This window comes from Podarcis filfolensis (genome assembly GCF_964270895.1).
Source record: "Podarcis filfolensis genome assembly, chromosome: 6".
NCBI classification, from domain to species: domain Eukaryota; kingdom Metazoa; phylum Chordata; class Lepidosauria; order Squamata; family Lacertidae; genus Podarcis; species Podarcis filfolensis.
The window spans coordinates 95,203,321-95,219,751 of NC_139609.1; the positions used below are offsets into that span (position 1 = coordinate 95,203,321).

General features: G+C 46.1%; 2 protein-coding genes across 2 annotated transcripts in view; both read right to left on the reverse strand.

Annotated features, from left to right (window-relative positions):
* Positions 1-16,431, reverse strand: part of ANGPT4 (angiopoietin 4) — a 199,884-nt gene that overhangs the window by 47,657 nt on the left and 135,796 nt on the right. The gene's annotated exons all lie outside the window — the stretch shown is intronic.
* RSPO4 (R-spondin 4) overlaps positions 457-16,431 on the reverse strand; it is a 199,046-nt gene continuing 183,071 nt past the window's right edge. The window contains exon 6 of the transcript XR_014549205.1: positions 457-687. The gene's annotated coding sequence lies outside the window, so the exon portion shown is untranslated. The remainder of the gene's footprint in view (positions 688-16,431) is intronic.

Here is a 16,431-nt window from a genome sequence, read left to right on the forward strand (position 1 = left end):
TCATTCGCCAACCTCTGCTTCCCCCCATCAGACCTTCCCATTTCCCTCCCAAAAATGCAATTCCTAAGTCTCTTTTCCACCTTCCCAATCTTGTTTCCGAAGCTGCTGCCTCTCTCCTCCATTCTGCACACTCCTAACCCCAACAAACATGACTGGTGACCAGGAATTATGGAAGCTGTAGTTCCAACAACACCTGGAAGGCCACAGGTGAGACACCTCTGTTTTGAAGTTTTGTAGGTTTCAGTGGAGTTAACCACAAACCAATCTTTCTCAGTGAAACCTGTGGTTCTTGCTTTTTAAAAGTCCTTAAATTACGACTGCATCCTGCCCTAACAATTATTTTGAAAAGTGTTCTAAGCTATAGGAAGAAAATTCAGATCCTATATCCACCTACATGGGAGCAAGTCTCACTGAGCTCTGTGGGAATTCCTTCCGAGTAAGCTTGTTTACTTTGGCCACCTCATGAGAAGAGAAGACTCCCTGGAAAAGACCCTGATGTTGGGAAAGATGGAGGGCCCAAGGAGAAGGGGACGACAGAGGACGAGATGGTTGGACAGTGTTTTCGAAGCTACCAGCATGAGTTTGACCAAACTGCGGGAGGCAGTGGAAGACAGGAGTGCCTGGCGTGCTCTGCTCCATGGGGTCACGAAGAGTCGGACACGACTACACAACAACAACAACAACAAGCTTGTTTAGAGTTGCACCGCAAGGGAGGTCTCTGCCCTGAGGAGGCTGCACTCCAAAAAGGCAAAGGAGAAAACTAAAGGAGGAGATTCAATTCGATAACTTTGCCTTCAGTCCTGCACCCACTTAAAGGTAAAGGGACCCCTGACCATTAGGCGTTTAAAAGGGGAATGTAAACTTTGCTCAGTAAAGGAACTTGCTAACACAAGTTAAAGGTAAAGATAAGGGGACCCCTGACCATTAGGTCCAGTCGTGACCGACTCTGGGGTTGTGGCGCTCATCTCGCTTTATTGGCCGAGGGAGCCGGCGTACAGCTTCCGGGTCATGTGGCCAGCATGACTAAGCCGCTTCTGGCGAACCGGAGCAGTGCACGGAAACGCCGTTTACCTTCCCGCCGGAGCGGTACCTATTTATCTACTTGCACTTTGAGGTGCTTTCGAATTGCTAGGTTGGCAGGAGCAGGGACTGAGCAACAGGAGCTCATCCCGTCGTAGGGATTTGAACCGCCGACCTTCTGATCAGCAAGTCCTAGGCTCTGTGGTTTAACCCACAGCACCACCCGCGTCCCCCTGCACCCACTTACCGGGAACTAAAAAGCACTGAAGTCAACGGGACTGTTTCACAGCTTGTGTGCATAGGGTTGTGCTGCTGATGTTAAATCCTTCCAATGTCAGTCTTAGCTCAGTCATTGTGTCTCATCCTCACCTACCTCACAGGGTCGTCGTGAGGACAAAATATGAGAGCTTCTTGTATGGCTACCCTGAATTCCTCGTAGAAAGGACAACATACTAATGTGTTAAGTAACATTTTAAGGGTTGTTCTGGAGAAAGGGGCTGGGTTCCAATCTATGTTCAGTCTCTGGCTGATGAGCAGACTTTATATCCACTTCATATCTCTCCTTCTGGCCTACTTTAAAGGATTGGTGGTGGTGCTGCTGCAGCTGCTAAAAGGAACCTCCCAAAGCTCTTTGAAACAATGGTAGGATTTAATTCAAAAAGAGAGTCGCCAAGCATGTGTCTAATCCATCTTTTCATTGCTGCTGACTCACCCTTTGCACAACGAATTAAATCTCTCTTTCTCTCTTTCCGGAAACAGGCAGACAATACTCTTCAAACACAACCAAGAATGTGTGGCAGAAAGCAGGGAGGGGAAGAGGGAGGAATGAAAGAGTTTTAGCCTAAGCCAAGGTCCCCTCTCTTAAAATTCCAGCCCTGATTTTCCCCAGCTCCCATCCAGCAACTCTTCACAATTAAGGCTGCAATCCTAATTTAATTTACACTTTGGAACTCCCCGCCTATTGATTTCAGGCAAGCACCTTCACTGTGCCCTTTTTCGCACCTGATTAAAACATTTTTGCCTAGACAAGCCCAAACGTTTAGAAAGTCAATGTGAGTTTTAATTGGTTCTTTATCTGTTGTTATTTTAACTTTTTGAAAGTCTTTAGTTATTGCTGTTAACTTTTCTTACTGATGATTTTGTCGTTATACCTTTTTTTGAAAATGGCTTTGCGGTTGCTGTTGTTACACTCAAGTGGTGTATAAATTTTATGATATAAAAATAATCGTTTACCTGGGAGGAAGCCCCACTGAATCGAAAAGGAGTTACCGGTACTTCTGAGGGGACAAGTTTAGGATCGGTTGCACTTTAAAGGGCTGCAACCCTTCCTGCATTCATCCTGATTTTCTTGCAAGGCATTTTTGCATCTTCACATTCATCATTTGCCCATTACACTCTTTTCAGTGCATTTCCTCATTGCTTCCCTTGTAAATTTATTTCCTTTTTTTGTGTGTAAAAAAGTGGATCAGTGGTACCAGGCTGACAGAACCCTTTAAACCACTTTTATTGTGCAAACCTAAATTTATGGTAGGTGTTCGAATCACTCCTGCAAGTGGCAGTCTGGAGGCACCCAAAAAAAGTGTTTGCTTATTCCTTTAGATTGAAGTACAACCAGGTTAGTACTTAAGTGCATCTGTTGCACAGATGAATTATGCAAAACGAGCAAGCAAATCCATTAAGCTTGAACTTAAAAATATTTTGCAGAAAAGGGAAAGAAGCTACACACTTGTATGAAGTAGGAGAAGTAGGATATCATTGCATCTGTGTCCCAGCCTCCAACTTCCTGGTTCATTTGAGGAAGCAAATGTCATTAGCATATTAAGTAGGGAATGCTGTGAGTAGTTATTCTGCCTGCACCACAGTGAGTCAGGTTGCAGTATTCTAACTTTGTTTGTGTCTTTGAAGGAGGAAATTGAGCCAAAGGGGGAAACTAAGGAAAGGTGTAATGTATGGTTACCAGACATCCCTGTTTCCTGGGGATAGTCCCCAGATTTACCGTATTTTTCGCTCTATAAGAAGCACTTTTTCCCCTTCAAAAATTAAGGGGAAATGTGTGTGCGTCCTATGGAGCGAATGCAGGCTCCTTGGCTTCAGTGATAGCAATGCGAAGCCTCCGAAGCGCAGAGGGAGAGCTCCCCCCCCCCCGCTCTCCGGAGGCTTCGCGTTGCTTTCGCTGAAGCTGCCTGAAGCCCCCGGAGCGCAGCGCGACTCCCGCTGCGCTCCGGGAGCTTCAGGCAGCTATCCACAAGTCTTCGGAGCGCAGCAGGAGTTCCCGCTGCGCTCCAAAGGCTTGCGGATAGCTGCCCGAAGCCTGGAGAGCGAGAGGGGTCAGTGCACACCAATCCCTCTCGCTCTCTAGGCTTCGCTGGAGAGGTGCTGCACAGTTTTCCCTCTCTGCGCAGCGCCCCTTCAGCGAAGCGGGAGGAGAAATGGAAGGGGCTCCGTTTCTCCTACCGCTTCGCTGAAGGGGCGCTGAGCAGAGAGGGGGAGAATTTTTTTTCCTGTTCTCCCCCTCCTATGGTCCGGTGTGTCCTATAGAGCGAAAAATACGGTACATATCTGTCCCCAGACAAAATCCATCCCTGCAAATCCCCCGGATTTCATTTAATGTCCCTGGATTTATATTTCAAGTGTTTTAGATCTACAGTCACACCTCAGGTTACAGCTGCTTCAGGTTGCGTTTTTTCAGGTTGCAGACCACCGAAACCCAGAAGTACCGGAACAGGTTATATGCTATATGAATATATGCTATATGGTAATTTATAGACCTAATAGGTCTCCAAAGCCATTTGCTCATGTTGTCGTGCAACCAGTCCATGCAGAATGTAGGCACCCTATATATAGCAAACTAAGGCCCGGGGGCCAGATCCGGTCCAATCACCTTCTAAATCTGGCCCACAGACGGTCCGGGAATCAGCGTGTTTTAGGAAGAGTAGAATGTGTGCTTTTATTTAAAATGCATCTCTGGGTTATTTGTGGAGCATAGGAATTTGTTCATTTCCCCCCAAAAAATATAGTCCGGCCCCCCACCAGGTCTGAGGAACAGTGGACTGGCCCCCTGCTGAAAAAGTTTGCTAACCCCTGACTTACATCATAGGAGCCTACACAACACAACACAAAACACTGTTGCTGTATGTAGGTTTTGTTTTATTTGTTTTTTACCTTACATTTTGGATATGTACGTCCAGTTTTTTTCCTTTAATTTTTTGGGGGCCCCCCCAGAAACTGGGGCCCTAAAGTATAGCTTGTTTAGCTTATACGTAAATCCAGTACTGCCTTTGACACCTGGGAGATTTTTGTTTCCAGGGCTCACCCAATTCTCGTGCCTGTAATCTGTTTTACCTGTTTTTAATTGTCGTAGCCTGCTTTGCAAATGGGCAGGTAATTAATTTAATCACCCTCACCTTCCCTTGCAAATTGAACCAGGAAGAGCGCTCAGTAGACAGGTGTTCTGGAAACCACCAGAATGTGCTGTGCTGCCAAGAGATTCTGGTTCCATAAGATCCTGGGCATTCGATGGAGCAGATTTTCTCGAAAGCGTGTGGGCTGCAGAACACCCAGAAACCAAGAGGGTGACTCAAGAAAACTTCCAGTGTTACTCTTTCCTCCTACACGTGACTAGGAATACCAGAATAAAACAACCCTGTGTATCCCTGAGGCTCCTGGGAGGATGTCCCAGTGGCTGTAGGAAATAGGGATCCACTTTCTGTGATCCACTTTCAAGCGGATTCTCCTCTGTTTACATACCATATATACTCTAGTATAAGCCGACCTGAATATAAGGCAAGGCACCTATTTTTTTTTAACAATATATTTTTTATTTATCAGTTTCCACATAACAAATTATCAGACCATATAATCACATACATTATTTCCCCCCCTCCCCTCCCAGGACTTCCCTCAGCTCCTCTCCCTGATTTCTCTTCATATATTTCCTCTGCATATTATAAAATTGTACATATCCTTACATATCTATCCATCATGTTGCCAAAAAATTTGTGTATGTTTATTAGAAACCTGCCAAGGAGTCCAATTCATTTTGCTGTCTTTTTTAGATAATTTGTAAAAAGTTCCCATTCCTCCTTGAAGTCACAGTTGTCTTGCAATTTGTAAGTCAATTTGGCCAGTTCTGAGGCACCTAATTTTACCACAAAAAACTGAGGAAACTTATTGACTCGAGTATAAGCCGGGGGGGGGGGGGCTTTTTCAGCATAAAAAAATGTGCTGAAAAAGTCTGCTTATACTCGAGTATATACAGTATATATATATATATATAATTTTTTTATTATTTTCCATTTAAAATTAATACATTCACATCATCATTATCCACTTTACCACCCTGGCTCTTTAGAGCCTGTTGACTTCCTTCCCTCCCACTTAAAAGGCGAATCTTTGAATCTTTTGCACTTTCCGACACAACATGAAAACCGGGAGCACAGCCATCCTTTGAAACCTGCGCATTTCTGAATTTTGCTATTCAATTCTCTAAGCAAACAATGTTTCCAAAAATGCACCTCTTAGACGAAAGTGTGAATAAAAATGAATACGTTGGCAAAAGTATCACACAGAAACACATTCTATTAGGGGGCGTTGCTTGCAAAATATATGGTGCGCTTGTCAAAACCACATATAACGCATGTCTGTTAGGAGAAAGTCGCACGAAAATGCTGATGGATTTCGAAAAGGATTTGCTTTTTTTAGATGCAAAATGTAGATTTAAGAATAGAAGGAGAAACTGTGCGTGTGGAAGTCTGACCATGGGGTAGTGTGGGAAGATGGGGCTGTGATAACAAATCCACTTGCACAAAATCTTAAAATTGCACAACCAGAAATTTACAATAGGTGATTGAATAGCAACAGCCTGGAAGTTCCCCAACCCCGGAAGGGAATGTAAGGCTGTAATTCTATTACACTTTCCCAGGAGTAAGCCCTGTGACTGGACATAGCAGGACTTTCATTTGGCTGAGAATAAACAATGACATGGGACGTGGGTGGCGCTGTGGGTAAAACCTCAGTGCCTAGGACTTGCCGATCGCATGGTCGGCGGTTCGAATCCCCGCGGCGGGGTGAGCTCCCATCTTTCGGTCCCAGCTCCTGCCCACCTAGCAGTTCGAAAGCACATCAGAGTGCAAGTAGATAAATAGGTACCGCTTTATAGCGGAAAGGTAAACGGCGTTTCCGTGTCCTGCGCTGGTGCTGGCTCGCCAGAGCAGCTTCGTCACGCTGGCCACGTGACCCGGAAGTGTCTCCGGACAGCGCTGGCCCCCGGCCTCTTAAGTGAGATGGGCGCACAACCCTAGAGTCGGACACGACTGGCCCGTACGGGCAGGGGTACCTTTACCTTTACCTTTTAAACAATGACATAGGATCTGTATCTTATTTTGCATTCTTTTAATAATTTCAGTGGGTGGGTGGCAAGAAATTTTCCGTACCGGGTGCCACTTGACCTTGCTATGCCATGCATAGGCTTGCACCATAACTGCAAAAGTTTTTTTTTTTTTTAAAGGCTTGAGTAACAGAGCAGAGATAACTTTATAAAGCTATGCAGGGGTGACATCTAGTGGCTGTCAGTTGTAAAAGCTGCAAATACTAGAAAGAAAGAAAGAAAGAAAGAAAGAAAGAAAGAAAGAAAGAAAGAAAGAAACTTTCCGGGCATCAGAGCTGATTTTATGTAAACTGTGTTATTTTTACTGTTGTTAGCCGCTCTGAGCCCTGCTTCAGCTGGGGAGGGCGGGATATAAATATAAATAAATTTTTTTATATTATTATTATTATTATTATGGTTTTTTCTTTCAAGCTATTTCATCCAAGTATCACCTCAAGGAAATGTGCCTGCTTTCCATCTTCTGTTCTGCATACAACAACCATGTGAGGTAGAGTAGTTGCTTTGGAAGATGACCATCAGGCATCCGCACAACATGACCAGTTCAACAAAGTTGATGTTGAAGAATCATTGCTCCGACACTGGTGATCTTTGCTTCTTCCAGTACACTGGTATTGGTTTGTGTGTCTTCCAAAGTGATGCGTACAATTTTTAGGAGACACTGTTGATGGAAATTTTCCAGGAGTTGGAGATGGCGTTTATAAGTGGTCCATGTTTCACAAGCATACAGTAAGGTTGGTAGTACAGTAGCTTTGTAAACAAGCATTTTGGTTTCCCTGAAAATGTCCCGGTCCTCAAACACTCTGCACTTCAATTGGGATAAAACTGCACTTGCAGAGCTCAGGCGATGCTGAATTTCGGCATCAATGTCGCCCCTTGTGGAAAGATAACTGCCCAGGTAGGAGAAGTGATGCGAATGTGTCCCTAGTGGACTGTGGGTACCACAGTTGAGGAGGATACTGAGAAATTGGAATGGATCAAGAGGAAGGTGGCAGACATTCCTGAACCTCTCTGGAAGGGCAGTAAAGGTAAAGGTAAAGGGACCCCTGACCATTAGGTCCAGTCGTGGCCGACTCTGGGGTTGCGGCGCTCATCTCGCTTTATTGGCCGAGGGAGCCAGCGTACAGCTTTTGGGTCATGTGGCCAGTGTGATAAAGCTGCTTTTGGTGAACCAGAGCAGTGCACAGAAACGCCGTTTACGTTCCCGCCGGAGCGGTACCTATTTATCTACTTGGACTTTGAAGTGCTTTCGATCTGCTAGGTTGGCAGGAGCAGGGACCGAGTAACGGGAGCTCACCCCGTCGCGGGGATTCGAACCGCCGACCTTTGGATCAGCAAGTCCCAGGCTCTGTGGTTTAACCCACAGCACCACCTGCGTCCCTCGGGAGGGGAGTAGAGGCCTCTTAACAACTTTCAACCTCCTGAGAAAACTACACCTCCCAGAATACTTTGGGGAAAACCAGAGAAAATTAAAGCGGTCCTGTGTGTCACAAATGTAATCTGAGGAGGAGACTGGCTGCCATTGCCATCCCCTAGGCAGGTTATAAACCTGGAGGCAGCCAGGTGGCTGCTGGCTGCTGGGGTTTGTAGAGCAGTGCTCCACTCGCCCTCCAATGGACCAGCCTCCACTGGTTTTAATATTATGGCCCCAGACATCTTCCCTGACAAAACCAGAGGCTCGCCCCATCTCCTCTGACGGTCGCCGCTGCCTTTCTGGAAATTATTACAGGGTCTTTCTCCCCGCATCCCGAGCTCTCTTTGTCCTTTCTGCTCTGGGGAGATGGAGAGATGCGTCCTATATAATGGTCCTGCTTTCAGAGTCGAAAGCTGAGAGATCTCTGGAGGTTTGGGGAGGAGAGAGGGAGGCGATGCTCAGAGGCTTTTGTCTCGGGTTTGATTTCTGAGCCCCACGGAGCACAAAGGAAGAGGGCTGGCTGGCGCAGTTGCTGTGTGGTCGTCAGCATGAAGGCGCTTTCCAAATCAATTTGGCTGCTGGGGGAGAGGGTGAACAAGAGGCAGACAAAAGGGGGAAGTAATCCGCGTGGAAGGGGGGGTTTGCGCCATCCCATCGCCCCAGGCCCCCTTCCCGACACGTGCCGCCTTCCCCCGTCTGGGTGAGGCAGCGTGAAATTTCTCTCCCCCCCCCTTTTCCTCTCCCCTCACCCCATCCCAAATTATCTTCAGCAGCTGAGATGTCAGCCAACAGATCGGGGCGATGTGAGGAGGACGGCAGCCTGTCAAATCCCAGTTGCCCCAGTTGAGACCGGAACAGATGTGAGCGAAGTCCCCTGGCGCAAGACGACGACATTTGGCAGCTGAGGGGTATCTGGAAGCGTGACCCTCCTTGGCTGGGTCTGGGCTGGGGGACCCAGGGACACGTGCCCGGGTGCTGCGGCTTCAGGAATCAACATTGTGTGACACAGAATAATACAGTTGGAAGGGACCCCAAAGGTCATTCAGACCAACCCCAAAAAATTAAGGAATCACAGCTAAATAGTCCCCGACAGATGAGCAGCCCACCTCTGCTTAAAAACCTCCAAGGAAGGAGAGTCCACCACATCCCGAGGGAGACCGTTCCGCTGTCCAACAGCTCTTATTGCTGGAAAATTCTTCCTGGAGTTTAGCTGGAATCTTCTTTCTTGTAAACTGAAGCCATGGGTTCGAATCCTACCCTCCAGAACAGGAGAAAACAAGCTTGCTCCATCTTCTGTGTGAGAACCCTTCAGATATTTGAAGATGCTCATCGTACAGCGTACCCTCCCGCAATTCGCGGGTAATAATAATAATAATAATAATAATAATAATATTTTATTTGTATCCTGCCCTCCCCAGCCGAAGCTGGGCTCAGAGTGCCTAACAAGTAAAAATAGCACAGTATACATAAAACCACAATCAATTAATTGAAATACATTCTAAAATCAATTCAGAGTCAAATTAATGGCAACCATTAGGTTAGAGTTCTATGAGGATTACCAAAGGAGGGGGTCAGACTGTGCCTTGGCCAAAGGCCTGGTGGAACAGCTCCATCTTGCAGGCCCTGCGGAAAGATGTCAAATCCCTCAGGGCCCTAGTCTCTTGTGAAAGAGCGTTCCACCAGATTGGGGCCACGGCCGAAACAGCCCTGGCTCTGGTTGAGGCCAGCCTAACCTCCCTGTGGCCTGGGACCTCCAAGATGTTTTTGTTTGAAGACCGTAAGGTCCTCCGTGGGACATATCAGGAGAGATGGCCCCGTAGGTACGAGGGTCCTAGGCCATATAGGGCTTTAAAGGTCAAAACCATCACCTTCAACCTGATCCTGTACTCCACCGGGAGCCAGTGCAGCTGCCAGTGCAGCTGGCAGTGGATGTGAATGTAAAGGTGTGCACCCTCAACTTCCATTGTAGGAAGCAGCAGGTCATCACATTGGAGTAAAAAAGAGGTACATGTTTCAACAGCTTCCTGCCCAGTGAGGCCGCTGGTTCATCCAAGGCCACATTCCCACCATGCTTTTAAAGAACGATGACACCATTTTAAACAGCCATGTTCTGGGAACGGATGTTTGCAAAGGATGTTGAGAGTTGCGGGAAGACCTCTCTTCGAATCCGCTGGCAGGCGCATGTTCCCTAAGCACGTGTCTTCTGGTTAGTGTTAATAATAATAATAATAATAATAATAATAATAATAATAATAATATAATATTATTATTTATACCCCACCCATCTGGCTAGGTTTCCCCAGCCACTCTAGGCAGCTTCCAACAGAACCCTAAAATAGAATAACCTATTAAGCATTAAAAGCTTCCCTAAACAGGGCTGCCTTCAGATGTCTTCTAAAAGTCTGGTAGTTGTTGTTCGCTTTGACATCTGGTGGGAGGGTGTTCCACACGGCGGGTGCCACCACCGATAAGGCCCTCTGCCTGGATCCCTGTAACTTCGCTTCTAGCAGCAAGGGAACCGCCAGAAGGTCCTCGGTGTCCGGGTAGAACGATGCGGGTGGAGACGCTCCTTCAAGTATACTGGACCGAGGCTGTTTAGGGCTTTAAAGGTCAGCACCAGCACTTTGAATTGTGCTCGGAAACATAGTAGGTAAGTTGCCATAATAAGATTGGGAAGACCCAACTTCAAATCTGCAATCAGTCATTGAGGGTTGTTGGTTTTTTTTTGTTTTTTAAAAAAGCAAATATAACCCATTTCCTATTTTCTCTGCCTGACCTACCTCACAGAGTTGATGTATATATGTATTTTGGGGGTGGAGACGCTCCTTCAGGTATTCTTTGGTTGGGATTCCTGCATTGCAGGGGGCTGCACTAGATGACCTTTGGGCTCCCTTCGATGGAGGTGGAGATGCTCTTTCAGGGTAAAGCAGGGCCGTCTTTAGCAGATGCAGCGCCGGGGTGCAAATATCCGCCCAGTGCCCCCAAATTACCACAGATAGTGGGGGGGCAGCGAAGCTACGCACTGCCAGCTATTGGGGGGTACAGCTTCCACCCTAAGACTCTGCAGGGATCACTCTCCTCCAGCGGAGGCTCGGGAGGCAAGATGCACGCCCGTCAGCCATATGTTTGATGGGGCGCGTCTGGCGGGTGTTCAGGGAAAGCGGAGGCCGCCGGCAAAGCCATGCAGCTCCCCCACTCACCGGGGCGCCCCTGAGAGGCCAGCGCCCTGGCGCAATGCACCACGAAGACCGATGGGACAGACGGCTCTGGGGTGAAGGATGCTTGCAAGAGAAGAAGGGGCTTCTTCTCACAGCCACCCACTTCTCACCTTCCTCCAATGTTCACCTGCATCTGAATTACTTCTGCATCAGAACTGGGCCACATCTGCTTCTTATGAGGAAGGTCCCAGTTTGTTGTTGTTTAGTCGTTTAGTCGTGTCTGACTCTTCATGACCCCATGGACCAGAGAACGCCAGGCCCCCTCCCGCAGTTTGGTCAAACTCATGTTTGTAGCTTCAAGAACACTGTCCAACCACCTCGTCCTCTGTCGTCCCCTTCTCCTTTTGCCCTCCATCTTTCCCAACATCAGGGTCTTTTCCAGGGAGTCTTCTCTTCTCATGAGGTGGCCAAAGTCCTGGAGCCTCAGCTTCACGATCTGTCCTTCCAGTGAGCGCTCAGGGCTGATTTCCTTCAGAATGGATAAGTTTGATCTTCTTGCAGTCCATGGGACTCTCAAGAGTCTCCTCCAGCACCATAATTCAAATACATCAGTTCTTCGGTGATCAGGCTTCTTTATGGTCCAGCTCTCACTTCCATACATCACTATTGGGAAAACCATAGCTTGAACTATACGGACCTTTGTTGGCAAGGTGATCTGCCTTGCCGTGGCGAAGGGGCTTGAATAACTCGGAGAAGCTATGAGCTATGCCGTGCAGGGCCACCCAAGATGAACAGGTCATAGTGGAGAGTTTAGAGCAAACGTGATCCACCTGGAGCAGGAACCGGCAAGCCACTCCAGTATCCCTGCCAAGAAAACTCCATGGACAAAGGTCCCAGGTAGGAATGTTCATTTTGGTTCTGCCAGCCTTCTATGTTATCCTGACTCATCAGCCACAGGTTTCCGCAAGGCGCTTTCCAGAATGTAAGCAAGCATCATGCACCCCTTCTCAAAACATTTAGTTTATTATCTGAAAGCAAAGGTCTGCCTAACACAGAAACACACGCAACATGCCTGCTTACAAGACCGCATGACTGGAATGAGGGATTTGTGGCTCAGTGGACACTTCGACCTCTGAGAATCCTGCTTCCTCGAATGGTGACAAGAAGAGGCAGACTTAACTAGCCAGTTTTGCAAAGTCCCAAAGTGGTAAACATAGTCTGCTGCCTTTGATCTTGAAGCCTCTTGATAGTGTAAGCCTCTGCAATCTCTACCCAGAAGCAAAGCCCATTGAATACAATGGGCCTTACTCCCAGGTAAGTAAGTATACAGATAGAAGATTGCAGCCTAAATGTTTCACGCGAAATGCAAGGCAAGAAAAATGGTGATATGTTTCACTCCGTGCATTTCTATAAGCTGTTCCAGAAGCTTTAGAATGCCAAATTTCAAGGATTATTTGAAAGAGAGTAATCCTTTGGGGAGATTACTTTTCTCTGCAGTTTTTAATCCAGGCATTTATTGGTTAGGTAGACAGACATTGTGGTGTAATAGCCCAGGATGCTGAGATATGGAAATCCCAGCTCTGTCTTGGCCTTGGTAATAGAGAGACCTTCAGGAAAATAGCAACCTCTCTCAGCCCAGGATTTTTTGTGAAGCTAAAATGCACATCTGTACTTCTTAGTGGAAAGGTAGATGACATAAATTTGATAGGGTGATCCTTACACTTTTACAAATCTAAGCAGTTTAACAGCTTATATACAGGACTTTGCGAGACTTTAGATAGGAGCTATCTAGGAGTCCAAATGCAATCATTCTCTCAATGACTCTGCAAGTCAAATACAAAGGGCAATATTCAATTTATGGATCCCATCAGCGCTAGGATTTCTGATTGCACAATGGGTCTCTCCCATTCACCACCACCGTGCGTGCCTCATGGCCTTCCAAATCTGCTTGTGAAGGCTGGGGGAACCCCTAGAACGGGAAGAAAAGGGCAGAACATTTTGTTGTGCAAGCAGAACATTCACACCCTGCTGCTTCAACCCAACGTTTGCACTGTTTGTAGAATTATGCAGCTCTTTGCCTAATTCAGTACTTCCCAAAGTGTGCTGTAGCACCCTCTGGGGGGATTACCTTTTGGGGAGCTAAGAAGCGAGGGGGCAGCAAGTAGGTGCTGGCAGTGCAAATGACTATCAGACTTTGAAAAGCTGGTATCCCCAGACCAAGTTAACCAACTCCCTTGAGTTAATTAAACTAAATCGCTTTGCTTTTGAATAAATGTGCAATTACTTGTTACTGTTCTGAATTTTATTGCACCAATATCTTTCTGAGTGGGTTGTGCAAGCTCTCAATAGCGCTTTTTATAAGGTAGGGTAGCGGGCACTAGGGATGAGTTGGTGGAACCATGATAATAAAATTATAATAACAACCAAGGGAGCAGTGGCTCCGTCTGTTTGTCCCCTGATTTCTAGTCACAAATCCAAGAGGTTTTTCTTTTATCCCGCCACTTCCTCCTGGAAAAGCCACAGCTTACAGCTGAATCGGAACAAATGTCAATCAGGTTTTCTGCATATTTATGCCTGCTCTGATTCAGAAGAGGGTTTTCCCTGGGAAAGCAGCCAAATAATAAAAGAACATCTCAGACCCATGCTAAGAGAAACAGAAGTGTAAATAAGCCCTCCATCTAACAGGCAGGCAACTTTCAAGGCCTAATGGGAAGGAGATTTGCTTCTTACCTAAATGGGGGAAATGACCACTTAAGCAGTCCCTCCAAGTGTCCTTATTTTCCAGGGACAGTCCCGGATTTACAGAAGGCATCCTAGTTTCTGATTTCATCCTGAAATGTCCAGCTTTTCCTTTGTTGTTGTTTAGTCATTTAGTTGTGTCCGCCTCTTCGTGACCCCCTGGACCAGAGCACGCCAGGCACTCCTGTCTTCCATTGCCTCCCGCAGTTTGGTCAAACTCAGGCTGGTAGCTTCGAGAACACTGTCCAACCATCTCTTCCTCTGATGTCCCTTTCTCCTTGTGCCCTCCATCTTTCTCAACATCAGGAAGTCTTCTCTTCTCATGAGGTGGCCATAGTCTTGGAGCCTCAGCTTCAGGATCTGTCCTTCCAGTGAGCACTCAGGGCTGATTTCCTTCAGAATCGAGAGGTTTGATCTTCTTGCAGTCCATGGGACTCTCAAGAGTCTCCTCCAGCACCGGAATTCGAAAGCATCCATTCTTTGGCGATCAGCCTTCTTTATGGTCCAGCTCTCACTTCCATACATCACTACTGGGAAAACCATAGCTTTAACTAGACGGACCTTTGTGGGCAAGGTGATGTTTCTGCTTTTTAAGATGCTGTCTAGGTTTGTGGGTGCATAGCATGTTAGTTACCTGAAGGGGAGCTGTTGTTGTTTAGTCGTGTCCGATTCTTCATGACCCCATGGACCAGAGCACGCCAGGCACTCCTGTCTTCCACTGCCTCCTGCAGTTTGGTCAAATTCATGCTGGTAGCTTCAAGAACACTGTCCCACCATCTCTGTCGTCCCCTTCTCCTTGTGCCCTCCATCTTTACCAACATCAGGTCTTTTCCAGGGAGTCTTCTCTTCTCATGAGGTGGCCAAAGTATTTCCTTAGGATGTCCCTATTTTCATTGGAGAGATGTTGGAGGGTATGGAGTTATGTGACCCCTCCCCCAGCCAATATGGGAAATAATTGTGTATGGTAGCTGTGCTACCATAATGACTAAGGCCTTAAATGACAATTTTAGGTTATATTTTAGTGATTAAGATTTGACATATATATTTTAACTGCTGCTATATCTGTATTGCCCCTGTCATAAAGGTAAAGGTAAAGGTACCCCTGCCCGTATGGGCCAGTCTTGACAGACTCTAGGGTTGTGCACTCATATACCCAATTGCAATTTCAAATGTATCCCTATCATGTTTTAGGACTTCCCTGATATTGTATGGGAGCTGGAACTGGTCTGTGACCGAAATTAATAAATTCGATTCTAATTGTGTACGTTGTCAGCATTAAGATAAATTCAACAGTGTAAATAAGCTTCGATGGATGCAGTAAGGGAATACTGAAAGGTATATAGTTTTTTTAAAATATGCAGGGATTTATGATATGTAAAATGAACCATGGAAAGAGAAGAAGGGAATTCATTGATATTTTAAGGATGTAAAAATGAGTATTTTAAAGATCGGGCAAGGCTAGAGTGCAGCAGCCCAGCACAGTTTCCCAGCAACGTAGATCATCTGTTCCCGGCCCTCCTGTGACACAGGGGGAAGATTTTGCACAAGCTGGGTCAAAAGGAATGGCTTCAGAAGGGGATTTTACTTCTGTGTTAAATAAAATTTATGAAAAATTGGAAGGCCTAAGCAAACAAGTTACTGAACAATCAACTAAAATAGACCGGAATACTGCCAGCATTAATAATTTGGGACAGAAGGTGAATTCCAATACAGAATCTATTGAAAAATTGCTGGAAGAATCTGCGTCTAATCGAAAAATAGCTGAGGAAGCAAAAGAAAAGGCAGTGGCTGTAGAGGAAGAAATAAAACCGATGCGCAAGCAGATTGGGGATCATCAGTCACTTCTGTCTATGATTGAACTGAGGGAGAAACAGACCAATCTGAGGACCAGGGCAGTACTGGAACTTGAAAAAGAGAACCTAAGTGACTATCTTACACAGGAATTTGGAAAATTTTGGAATTTGGAGGTGGAGCAAGACTTTAGGATAGTAAGTGCGTTCAGACTTGGAAGAGGAGGGAGAAAAAACAGGGTGAGAGACTGTTTGGTTACCCTCCGAACGAAAGAAGAGAGAGACAAAATACTGAGTGCGCACTTCCAGAAGACTTTGGAGATCAACGATTCGAGAGTGGAGATTTTTAAGGATATTCCGAAACATCTATTGGATCTTAGAACCAACTACGGAGATCTGGTGGCCCTCCTGAGAAGAAACAGAATTGTTTTTAGGTGGGAATTCCCCCAGGGACTATCTTTTACCTTTAAAGGGAAAAAGTTCAAAATAAGATCAGTGGAAGACAAGGGAAAATTTTTGAGAGACCACGAAGAAGACCTGCAAAAAGAAGTTCTAGAAGAGCTAAGAGCTTTAATATTAGGAATACTAGACATAGTACCACCACCTTTGGGACTGGACAAACTAAAAAAAGTGATACCACCGTCAGAACAAGAAGAACTTTTGGGAGCAGTTGGAGGAGAATAGAATAACCACACCATGTCTCTGCAATTATTAAGTTGGAACATTCATGGATTTAACTCCCCGGAGAAGAGGAAGAAAGTCTTTCATTTATTAAAAAAGGAACAATTGGACTTAATTTGTTTACAAGAAACACATGTGAGAAGGCTACATAGGAAAGTACTGATTAATAAAAGATTGGGCCAAGAGTTTATCTCATCGGACAAGGTTAAAAAGAGAGGAGTTGTTATTTATGCCAAAGAGAGCCTA